This window comes from Erinaceus europaeus, chromosome 13 (assembly GCF_950295315.1).
Source record: "Erinaceus europaeus chromosome 13, mEriEur2.1, whole genome shotgun sequence".
NCBI lineage: Eukaryota > Metazoa > Chordata > Mammalia > Eulipotyphla > Erinaceidae > Erinaceus > Erinaceus europaeus.
The window spans coordinates 80,837,260-80,849,179 of NC_080174.1; the positions used below are offsets into that span (position 1 = coordinate 80,837,260).

An 11,920-nucleotide genomic window follows, 5' to 3' on the forward strand; every position below is an offset into this window, starting at 1 on the left:
TTACATTCCCACCAGCAATGTAAAAGGGTTCCTCTGTCCCCACATCCTCTCCAGCATTTGTTGCTGCTGTCCTTTTTGATGTATGCCATTCTTACAGGAGTGAGGTGGTATCTTAGTGTTGTCTTAATTTGCATTTCTCTGACAATCAGTGACCTAGAGCAGTTTTTCATATGTTTGTTAGCCTTTTGGATCTCCTCTGTGGTGAGTGTTTTGTTCATTTCCTCTGCCCATTTTTGGATGGGGTCATTTGCTTTTTTGCGGCTAAGTTTGCTGAGCTCTTTATATATTTTGGTGATTAGTTTCTTGTCTGATGTCTGGCATGTGAAGATCTTCTCCCATTCTGTGAGGGGTCTCTCTGTTTGTTTAATAGTTTCTTTGGATGTGCAGAAGCTTTTCAATTTGATGTAGTCCCATTGGTTTGTTTCTGCTTTGGTCTTCCTTGCAATTGGGTTTGATTCATCAAAGATATCCTTGAGGTGTAGATGGGAAAGTGTTTTACCAATGTTTTCCTCTAAGTATTTGATTGTTTCTGGTCTGACATCTAGGTCTTTGATCCATTTGGAGTTGATTTTTGTTTCTGGTGAGATAAAGTGGTTCAATTTCATTCTTCTGCATGTTTCAGCCCAGTTTTCCCAGCACCATTTATTGAAGAGAGCCTCCTTCTTCCATTTAATCCTTTGGGCCTCCTTATCAAAGATTAGATTCCCATAGGTGTTGGGATTTACTTCTGGGCTTTCAATTCTGTTCCACTGGTCTGTGTGCCTATTTTTGTTCCAGTACCATGCTGTTTTGATGATGATGGCTTTATAATATAGTTTAAGGTCTGGGAGTGTGATGCCTCCATTTCTGTTTCTTTTCCTCAAGATGGTTTTGGCAATTCTAGGTGTTTTCAGGTTCCAGATAAATGATTGTAGTGTTTGTTCTATTCTCTTAAAGAAGCTTGGTGGAACTTTGATGGGTATTGCATTAAATTTGTATATGGCTCTGGGGAGAATATTCATTTTGATGATATTTATTCTTCCAATCCATGAGCATGGGATATCTTTCCATTTCTTGGTATCAGTTTCTATCTCCTTGAGTAGCAACTCATAGTTTTCAGCATACAAGTCTTTCACTTCTTTGGTCAACTTTATTCCTAGGTATTTGATTGATTTTGCTGAAACAGTGAATGGGAGTGATTTCTGGATGTCTTCTTCTTCAGATTTAGTGTTTGCATAAAGAAATGCCACTGATTTTTGTACATTGATTTTGTAGCCTGATACCTTGCTATATTGCCTAACAACTTCCAGTAATTTTCTACTGGATTCTTTAGGTCTTTCTATGTATACTATCATATCATCTGCAAATAGTGAGAGCTTGACTTCTTCCCTTCCAATCTGTATCCCTTTGATTTCTTTCTCTTGCCTGATTGCTATGGCAAGAACTTCCAATACTATGTTGAAGAGTAACGGTGACAGTGGGCAGCCCTGTCTAGTCCCTGATCTGAGGGGGAATGCTTTCAGCTTCTCTCCATTGAGTATGATGTTGGCTGTAGGTTTGCTGTATATAGACTCCACTATCTTGAGGAATTTCCCATCTATTCCCATTTTTTGTAGAGTTTTGAGCATGAATGGGTGTTGGATTTTGTCAAAGGCTTTCTCTGCATCTATTGAGATAATCATGTGGTTTTTGGCTTTGCTTTTATTGATGTGATGAATGACATTGATTGATTTACGGATGTTGAACCAGCCTTGCATTCCTGGGATGAATCCCACTTGGTCATGATGAACAATCTTTTTGATGTGTTGCTGTATCCGGTTGGCCAAGATCTTGTTTAATATTTTGGCATCTATGTTCATCAGAGATATTGGTCTGTAGTTTTCCTTTTTTGTTCTGTCCCTATCAGCTTTTGGTATCAGGGTGATGTTGGCTTCATAAAAGGTGGAAGGGAGTATTCCTGTTTCTTCAATCTTATGGAATAGCTTAAGAAGTATGGGTATTAACTGTTTCCTGAAAGTTTTGTAGAATTCGTTTGTGAAGCCATCTGGTCCAGGACTTTTGTTGTTGGGGAGATTCTTAATAACGGTTTCAATTTCTTTGTCTGTGATTGGTGCATTTAGATTTTGTAGTTCTTCTTGGTTCAGTTTTGGAAGTGCATAGGTTTCTAGGAATTGTTCCATTTCTTCCAGATTCTCTAGCTTGGTGGCATATAGTTCTTTATAGAAGTTTCGCAGAATTCTCTGGATTTCTGTGGTGTCAGTTGTGATATCTCCTGTATCGTTTACAATTCTATTAATTTGAGTCTTCTCTCTTTTTTGTTTGGTGAGTCTGGCTAGGGGTTTGTCAATTTTGTTTAATCTTTCAAAGAACCAACATTTGGCTTCATTGATCTTTTGTATGGTTCTTTTATTTTCGATGTTGTTTATTTCTGCTCTAACTTTAGTGATTTCTGTCCTTCTGGTTGCCTTAGGGTTCCTTTGTTCCTCTTCCTCTAAGTCCTTGAGGTGTGTAGTAAGTTCGTTCATTTGGGCTTCTTCTTGGTGTTTAATATGTGATTGTATAGCTATAAGTTTCCCTCTCAGTACTGCTTTAGCTGTGTCCCAAATATTTTGATAGGTTGTGTCTTCATTTTCATTAGTTTCCAGGAACATTTGAATTTCCTGTTTGAGTGAGTGTCTGACCCAGTGGTTCTTAAGGAGCATGTTGTTTAGTTTCCAAATTCTATGTCTTTTAATAATTTTCCGTTTGTTGTTAAAAGTTAGTTTTACTCCACTGTGGTCTGAGAAGATACTTGGGATGATTTCAATGCTCTTGAATTTATTGATGCTGTCTTTGTGGCCTAACATGTGGTCTATCCTTGAGTATGTGTTGTGTGGATTTGAAAAGAAGGTGTATTCCAGTTTTTTGGGGTGGAGGAGTCTGAAAATGTCCAAGAGGTCTAGTCTGTCAATCTCTTCATTCAATTCTCTTATATCTTTATTGGTTCTCTTCTTTGTTGATCTGTCTAAGTGTGAGAGTGGGGTATTGAAGTCTCCCACTATTATTGTATTACTATTGATGTATTTTTGAAATTCTTTCAATAGGTGTTTAATGTATTTAGATGGTCCCTCGTTGGGTGCATAGATGTTAATAATTGTTAAGTCTTCTTGGCTGATTGATCCTCTTATCATTATGTAATGTCCTTGCCTATCTTTTATTACTTTATTTAATTTAAAATCTATCGTGTCTGAGATGAGAATGGCTGTTCCTGCCCTTTTTTGTGGACCGTTAGCCTGTATGATAGTTTTCCATCCTTTCACTTTAAGTCTGTGTTTATCTTGTTGTGACAGATGTGATTCTTGCAAGCAGCATATGGTTGGGTTATGTTTTCTGATCCATCCCCCCACCCTGTGCCTTTTGATGGGTGAGTTTAAGCCATTGACATTTATTGATATTATGGATTTAATGTATTGTAGTGCCATTGTTCTAAAAAACAATTTGTTTGCTCTGATATATTACAAGTATTATAGTGATGTTCTTGTTTATAAGAGGTCTTTTAATACCTCTTTCAGGGCCGGCTTGGTGATAGTTGCCTCCTTTAACTGTTGTTTGTCTAAGAAGGTTTTGATCCCTCCATCTAGCTTGAATGAAAGTCTAGCAGGATATATAATCCTTGGTTGAAACCCTTTTTCATTCAGGGCTCGATAGATATCTTGCCACTCCCTTCTGGCTTTTAGAGTTTGAGTTGAAAAATCTGCAGAAAGTCTTATGGGTTTTCCCCTGTATGTGACTTTTTGTTTCTCTCTTGCAGCCTTTAGGATCCTTTCTTTATCCTTACTTCTTCTCATTGTGACTATGATGTGTCTTGGTGTTTTCAGGTCTGGGTTGATTCTGTTTGGTACTCTCTGGGCCTCTTGCACCTTGATATCCTTTCTGTTATTCAGGTCTGGGAAATTTTCTTGTATTATTTCCTCTAGGATGTTTGCTTCCCCTTCCTCTCTTTCTTCCTCTGGCAGGCCAATTATACGAATGTTACTTCTTTTGAGATCATCCCATATGTCTCTGTTGTTGTTTTCAGTGTCTCTCAATCTCTTTTTAAGCTCTTTCACCTCTTTCTTAGTTTTCTCTAACTCATCCTCTGTCTGACTAATTCTGTTTTCTGCTTCTGTTAGTCTGCTTTCCCTTGCCTCAGCTTCTTTCTTCATTACAGCTATTTCAGCTTTCAGTTCTCTAATTGTCTCAAGATAATCAGTATTTTCCTTGGGGGTCTCAACTGTTGTTTCCCTAATACTGCCATTTCTTTCCTCCAATGTTGTTTTCATTTCTGTGATTAATAAGTTTATTATTGCTTGCATACTTTTCTTATCTATGGTTACTTCTGACTGATTTGTTGTTTCTTCTGGGCTCTTGTCTTCATTCATTGGGGTAGCAGTTTTATTTGTTTTTAATCTACCCATTTTTTTTTAATTTATGTGTTTCTCTCTCTTTTTTTTTTTTAATGTTCTGTTGTTCCTCAGTTGTTGTGTTTTGAGCACAAGTAACACTGTACTAAATACCTTTATGACAATTGCACTCACCAACCTCCGGAATAACCGTAGCAACTGAAGTAAGTATTGAAGGAGTTTAATCGTTACCAGTTAGCCAAACAATTTCTCCAGTCCGTGAAAAAATAGTAACCAAATCCCAGTGAAGAAAGAGAAAAGGAAGAGAGGATAGCAAGAATAGACAGTTATGCAAATCTACTATCCAGTGTATATTCTAAGGGTAACAAGAGTGTAAAGGGAACTAGAGCAGAGATACACACATAGAGAGTCCACTCTGGGTCAGATTTCTTCCCCAAAGTAATTCACAAATTCAGAAAGGCAAAGAAGAAAGAAGTGTATGACAAGATTAAAAAAAAAAAAAAAAAAAAAGAGCGAGATTGAGAGAGATAAGAGAGAGAAAAGGGAGAAGATAGGAAGAAGAGTTGTAATTAAAGAGCAGTGCGAGGAACTTCCCAAATGTGTATCAGTGAATTAAAAAACAAAAACAAAAACAAAAACAAAAACAAAAAAAAAAACCCTGTTTGGTGGTATGGGGTATCCTGCTAGTAGCTGGTCCCAGGCACTGCTTATGGGGGGAGGGGGGGCGGCGGGAAGGATGTATGCTTGAAAATTAAAAGGAAGAAAAAAGAATTTTTTCCCCTACTCTAATTCTTAACCCAAATTAAGTTATAGAAACATCCTTGGTATGACCGTTATGGCCCCTTATTGGATGGCCTGCTAAAGGCAGAAAATCCTATTGTTTACACGAGATGTGTCCGGAGCTCAAAGGCTAGCCGCTGCTTCTGCTTCTCCGGGCGCCATTTTCCGGGAAACCCCGCCCTCCAGACTTTTTTAAAGGATTTCTCAAAAATGAAAACTAGCTCCAAGTCCTTTGATCCAATGAGAGCTATACTCAAGAAGTCTTTGGATCCACCCTCAGGGTCGCGGTGGACCCTGGCAACTCCCAAGAGGCAGCCCCCGAGCTAAAGTGCTCTCTCCGGGTCCTCTGCCCGCCGCGCTCTGCAACCGGCGGAGGAGCCGCCTTCCCGGGCGGGCGGAGGACAATGCCCGGCGCACTCGCCTTGCCTGGCACTGCCTGGGAATTCTGGAGCCCCGCTAGTCCGTGTCACCTTTGCTCTAATTGTTAACCCAAATTAAACTGTAATAACTTCTTTGGTGCCCCCCCCTTATTGACTGGCCTGCTAAAGGCAGAAAATCCTACCTTTGCCGACGATGCTATCTGAGCACTCGCTGTTAGCGACTTCTCAGGCCGTCGCCATCTTACCTCCCAATCCAGCCTATTTCTGAGATTAGATTAGTTTTTTGAACCATTTGCTAGTGAATAAAGAAATATTGTTTCTCTGCTCAGCCATGTGTCCCTGGTCATCTGTCTCCTGCCTGCGAAGCTAGCCCAGCATACTGGCACCCTGAACTCTGACTAACATTCTCCTTCTCCTCCTCCTCCTCCCCCTCCTTCTCCTTCTCCTTCTTCTCTCTCTGTCTTTCCTGCTTCCAGGGTTATCACTGGAGCTCGGTGCCTTCACTACAAATCCATGCTCCTGGAGGCCATTTTGTTACCCTTGTTGTTATTATTGTCATTGTTATTGTTATTGGACAGGACAGAGAGAAATCAAGAGAGGAGGGGAAGACAGAGAGGGGGAGAGAAAGACACCTGCAGACCTGTTTCGGCACTTGTGAAGCAACCCCTTTGCAGGTGGGGAACCAGGAGCTTAAACCAGGATTCTTATATTGCCAGTCCTTGCACTTTGTACCATGTGCACTTATCCCATTGAACTTCCACCCAGCCCCCTCTTTCTTTCTTCCTTCCTTTCTTTCTTTCTTTCTTTCTTCCTTCCTTCCTTTCTTTCTTTCTATCTATCTGTCTCTCTTTCCTTCTCTCTTTCTTTCTCCTTTAATATTTTATTTATTTATAGTTGGATAGAGACAGAGAGAAATTGTAAGGGGAGAAACAGAAAGAGACAGAGACACCTGCAGCCCTGCCTCACTACTTGTGAAGTTTTCCTCCTATAGGTGGGGGCCAGGGGTTGAACCTGGGTCCTTGCTCACTGTAATGTATGTCCTTAAGCAGGTGCACTACCACTTGCCCTCCCCCCCCATGGGCTGAGGGTTTCTATGGTGTTTGCACAGTGATGATTTTCCAAATTTCCAGCACTCTTTGCCTGCCTATCTTCAGCATTCTAGTCTTTAAAGAATGAAAGAAAAGGGAGTTAGGTGGTAGCACAGCGGGTTAAGTGCACATGGTGTGAAACACAAAGACTGGTGTTAAGGATCCTGGTTTGAGTCCCCAGAATCCCTACTTGCAGGGGGGGTCATTTCGCAAGTGGTGAAGCAGGACTGCAGGTGTGTATCTTTCTTTCTCTTCCCCTCTCTGTCTTCCCCTCCTCTCTCGACAACAACAATGACAACAATAACAACAATAATGACAATAACAACAACAATAATAACAATATTGACAACAATAACAATAATAATAATAACCACAACCATGATGAAACAACAAGGGTAACAAAAAGGGAAAAACAAAAGCCTCCACGGAGCAGTGGATTCATGGCGCAGAGACCAAGCCCAACAATAACCCTGGAGGAAAAAAAAAAAAAAAAAAAAAAGAAAGATAAATAGATGTGAAAATGGCAGTATCAATGAAAAGAGTGCTTCAGCAGAAAAAAATACAGGTACCTGTGGCATTGGAACACCTCTGAAGACAGTCTGTAGGCCCAACTAAGATGCCAGTTCCTTACATTTCAAGCTGTAGCTCCCGTTCACTCTCACCCAATGTTGAGACATAGAGCAACCAACTCTTGTTACTGACTTGAATGTTCCAAATGCACTCAGAACTCAAAAGGTCTAAAACAGAACTACTGGATCTCTTCTCATAACACAAACAGTAGCACCGTGGACTCTACCACTTGTTTTGATGCCACAGTCCTCAAACTCCACTCACTTCTTGGACTCCCTCAGAATCATTAGGGTCTTGTGTACTATAAGCCTCAGTTTCCACTCCCCATAGAGATCTTTGGTCCATACTCCCAGAGAGATAAAGAATAGGGATGTTTCCAATGGTGAGGATGGGGTATGGCACTCTGGTGGTGGGGACCGTATGAATTGTAGCCCCCCTTATCCCACAATCTTGTCGACCATTATTAAATTACTAATAATAATAAAAGAAGAAGTTGCAAAACAAGAAAATACAAAGCAGAGCTTTGTGGACTGGGTTTGGTGTAAGACTCTAGAGTGGGGTGGGGTGGGGGAGAGGGTTCAGGTCCTGGAACATGATGGCAGAGGAAGACCTAGAGAGGGTTGAATTGTTAAGTGGAAAACTGAGAAACGTTACACATGTACAAGCTACTGCATCTTATCGTTGACTGTAAGTCATTGATCTTCCAGTAAAGAAAAAAAAAACCCTGTTTCTACTACTGATATTTTTCTAGAATCGGAGTTATTTTTTTCCTGCAAACCCAGCCTTTAAGAAGTGTATTTTGAGCTACACTTCCAGTTGTAAAAAGCTTACAAATTTCTAGGTAGCCTAATCTGTCTTAAAAGTCCTTGATATATTAATTTTTAAATTGTGAGGTGTTACAGAGATACGGACAAGTACACAGAATAGTGATGTATCACAGGTAAGCATTCTGGTCAGGAGCCCCAGACCTGAGACTTCGGAAGGGAATGCTGGCAAGCTCATGGAGTGGCTCGGAGAAAGTGAAGAAACCCTAAGATGGAGGACTTTAATACCGGGACCTACAGCACCACCAGCCTGGACAACAGACCTCTGTTTGGAGAGACATTGTCCAAGGATCGAATCATCAAGTTAGTTGTGGGCAGCTTCACATCCTTATTGATTCTTGTTATGCTGATCAGTGCTTTTGTTTTCCCTCAACTAACTCCAAAACCACTGAATTTATTTATTTGTTTGTTTATTTATTTATGTTGCTGTCTACCATCTCTTTGAGTAGTATCACTCTTGCATATTTATCCACTATATCGACACGGAGACTTAGAACCAAAAGTTAGACATCTAATTTACTATATCTTATTTTCTATCATCATGTTGTGTCTATATGTGACCCTGTATTTCCATGATGTGGGAAAGTGAACCTGACAAGGAGAAATACCTACCAGGTCCCTTCAAAGTTGTGTGTGTGTGTTTTAATATTTATTTACTTATTCCCTTTTGTTGTCCTTGTTGTTTTATTGTTGTAGTAATTATTGATGTCGTTGTTGTTGGACAGGACAGAGAGAAATGGGGAGAGATGGGGAAGACAGAGTAGGGGGAGAGAAAGATAGACAGACACCTGCAGACCTGCTTCACCGCCTGTGAAGCGACTCCCCTGCAGGTGGGGAGCCGAGGGCTCAAACCGGAATTCTTTGCGCTTTGCTCCATGTGCGCTTAACCCGCTGCGCTACCACCTGACTCCCAAAGTTGTCTTTCAAGGACTGACAAAGAGCTGAAGAAAGCCTATGCTGAAAAAGCTCCTGCAGAGGTCTGATCCACGATCTTCATGTTGACTGTAAACTAAATGCCTTCTTCCAGGGATACACACAACATTTTGCTTTTTCTTTGAGTAGCAGACATTGCACTTACACATTCCAACAGCGCAAGTCATTTTCACTTTTGAAGTAAAGTATTTTTATAGTGTGACTGCACGGCAGAAGGCTATGTAACAAACAATCTTGCATTTTAAGACAAATAATCTTTTATTTCTGTTAAACTGAATATAAAATCATTGTCCCCTAGGCAACCAACTTTCGCTTATAACTACAATTTAATTTTACATTAACAAAACACAGACAGTGAAAAGACAACTTTGATTGTGAAGATCTGATTACAATAATAGATAAAATAATTTAAAAAAATAAACATTCTTACTTATCCTGTTGATGTGGTGCATTATTTTAATTTTTGAAAACTAAATGAACCTTGTATTGCTGAATGAGAACAACCCAGTTGCTATTTATGTTTTTCTGCTGTAAATCTGGATTCAGTATTAACACCTTGCTTTGTATTTTTGAATTTATGTTTCTGAATGAGATTGGTCTGGAATTTACCCTCTTTTCAACTTCCTTATTAAGCTTAGTATCAAAATAAAATAGTTGGAAGGGTCCTTTTTTTTTTTTTTTTTTTTTTTTTTTCCCTATTCACTAACAGTTATGAGCTATTAACACTGTTTCTCCCATACATTTTCATTAGAAGTCACTGTTGCAGCTATGAGGACGTGGGATTTCTTTTTTTTTTTCTTTTCTTTCTTTTTTTAAAATTTACTTTCATTTGGGGGATTGATGTTTTACAGTTGACAGGAAATACAATAGTTTGTTTATACATGCATAATATTTCTCAGTTTTCCACTTAACAAAACAACCTCCCCTGGGTCCTCTGCCATCCTGCTCCAGGACCTGAACCCTCCCCCACTCCCACCCCAGAGTCTTTGACTTTGCTGCAACACACCCACTCCGGTCCAAGTTCTGCTTTGTGTTTTCTCTTCTGATCTTGTTTTTTTTTTTTTTTTAGACCAGGGCCTGGTATTTTCTTAGTGGGAAGGGAAGTTTTAAACTTTTACTTTGATTAGACAGTTCGGATTATTATTACTCTATAAGACACAGTTACAGATTTATGTCAAAGGACATAAATTATGGTGATGTTGTGTATGATACAGCAAATCCTAACAAAGGGATTGTCAAAGTTAACCTAACTGCCAATTAATTTGATTACAGCAATAACTATCTATTGCCTTCTTAAACCCTAAGACAGTAGAAACCTCCCACTTCCTGTATAGAGCCTATTATTTCCCCCAGTCCTGGAACCTCTAGGGTGGGGCTCACTTTCCTTCATGCTTCTCTAAATTCATACCAAATGATATTACATACACCAATCCCAGCCTAATCAACACAACGAGTACCACCTCAGCATGATTCACTTCAGACTATATCCAGGGTAGAATGTCAACACTTCAGCCTCATTACTCAGGTGAGACCTTTCTTTTCATAGGATTCTCTAATTCCATTTCAGATGGTTCACTTCCTAACAAAGTCCCAAAACCTAGATATGGACCAGGTCCCATGAGATAGGGCATATGTTCACATGTATCCATAAATTAGGGCAAAATACATGAAAGCAAAAGTGCACAATAGTCTGCAGTGAGTCAATAAATGAAGCCAGCAAGTAGAAAGATCTAAAAAGATTGGTCCAGGAGGTGGCACCATGGATAAATCATTGGATTGTCGACCATGAGGTCCTGAGTTCAATCCCTGGCAGCACATGTACCAGAGTGATGTCTGATTCTTTCTCTCTCTGCCTATCTTATAAATAAATAAATTCTTTAAAAAAAAATCTAAAAAGACACCTTAAAGTACCTAATGAAATAGTTCGTACTTATACCTAGATACCCTCCTTACCTACTTCCTGTTGCACTTCCCTTAGTCACTCCAAAGGTAACCATATTAAATTAAGGACTACAAAAGCTGAATAATGACAAGAGACAGGCATACTTCAATGATGACTCTTTAGTCACTATCAGGCCACCTCACCAGCTGGAGCCCTAGTCAGGGGGGGTCCTGGGATTCCCACACAAGCACGATGAGCCTAGACCTCAAATAGATCTCTCTCCCCATTATCACTGGTCATCTCCATCAGGAACAACACAATGGACCCCTTTGGGGGGTCCCCATAGGACCTTGCCCTCAATGTGGATCAACAACGGTAGAGAATGTTCCATCCTCTGAAGGGAGGCTGGACAACATACTCTATGTTCCACCTGAGGAAGATGGGTCCTGAAATTGGAGCAGCTTGAAACGTTCCTACTCATGACCACAGAATGTGAACTCAGATCTACAGGGATGCAGAGGTCACATAGGCTCCTAAGCTGAATATGGGCCCCAGATCAGATCAAATCAATGGGGTTTAAAGTCAACAATATTTATACACCTTTCCCATATTTGGGAGCTACACTCTTCCCTGATGCAGCTTTCTGGTCCTTTTTTCAGCCATGACATTATCTCCCCAGACAATAACTTGGATCCGCCTGCATATTAAATGTCAGGCTCAGAAAAAAACAAAAAACAAAAAACCAACTAATATAGTCACGGGCCCTTTGGAATATAACTAAAATAGGACTGCTAACTATCTACAAAATGGAGACCCCCCCAACTCTTCATCTGAAGTATTCCAGCCTTTAGGTTCAGTCAAAATGATCAGTCAAAAATCAGTCAAAATTTTGTTCAGTCAAAAATTTGTTTGGCTCCATATGTTAACTCTTCTTTTAGCCACCAGGTTCCAGATGCAAACATGATGCCAACTGGACCTCCCTGGACAGATGACCCCACCAATGTGTCCTGGAGCCCTGCTTTCCCAGAGCCCCACCCCACTAGGGAAAGAGAGAGACAGGCTGGGAATATGAATCGACCTGCCAACACCCATGTTCAGTGGG

At 40.2% G+C, this 11,920-nt stretch overlaps 1 pseudogene; it reads left to right on the forward strand.

Annotated features, from left to right (window-relative positions):
• The window catches only part of LOC132542946 (transmembrane protein 243-like), a 28,991-nt pseudogene extending 18,731 nt beyond the window's left edge, over nucleotides 1-10,260 (forward strand).
• Nucleotides 10,261-11,920: the final 1,660 nt, after the last annotated feature.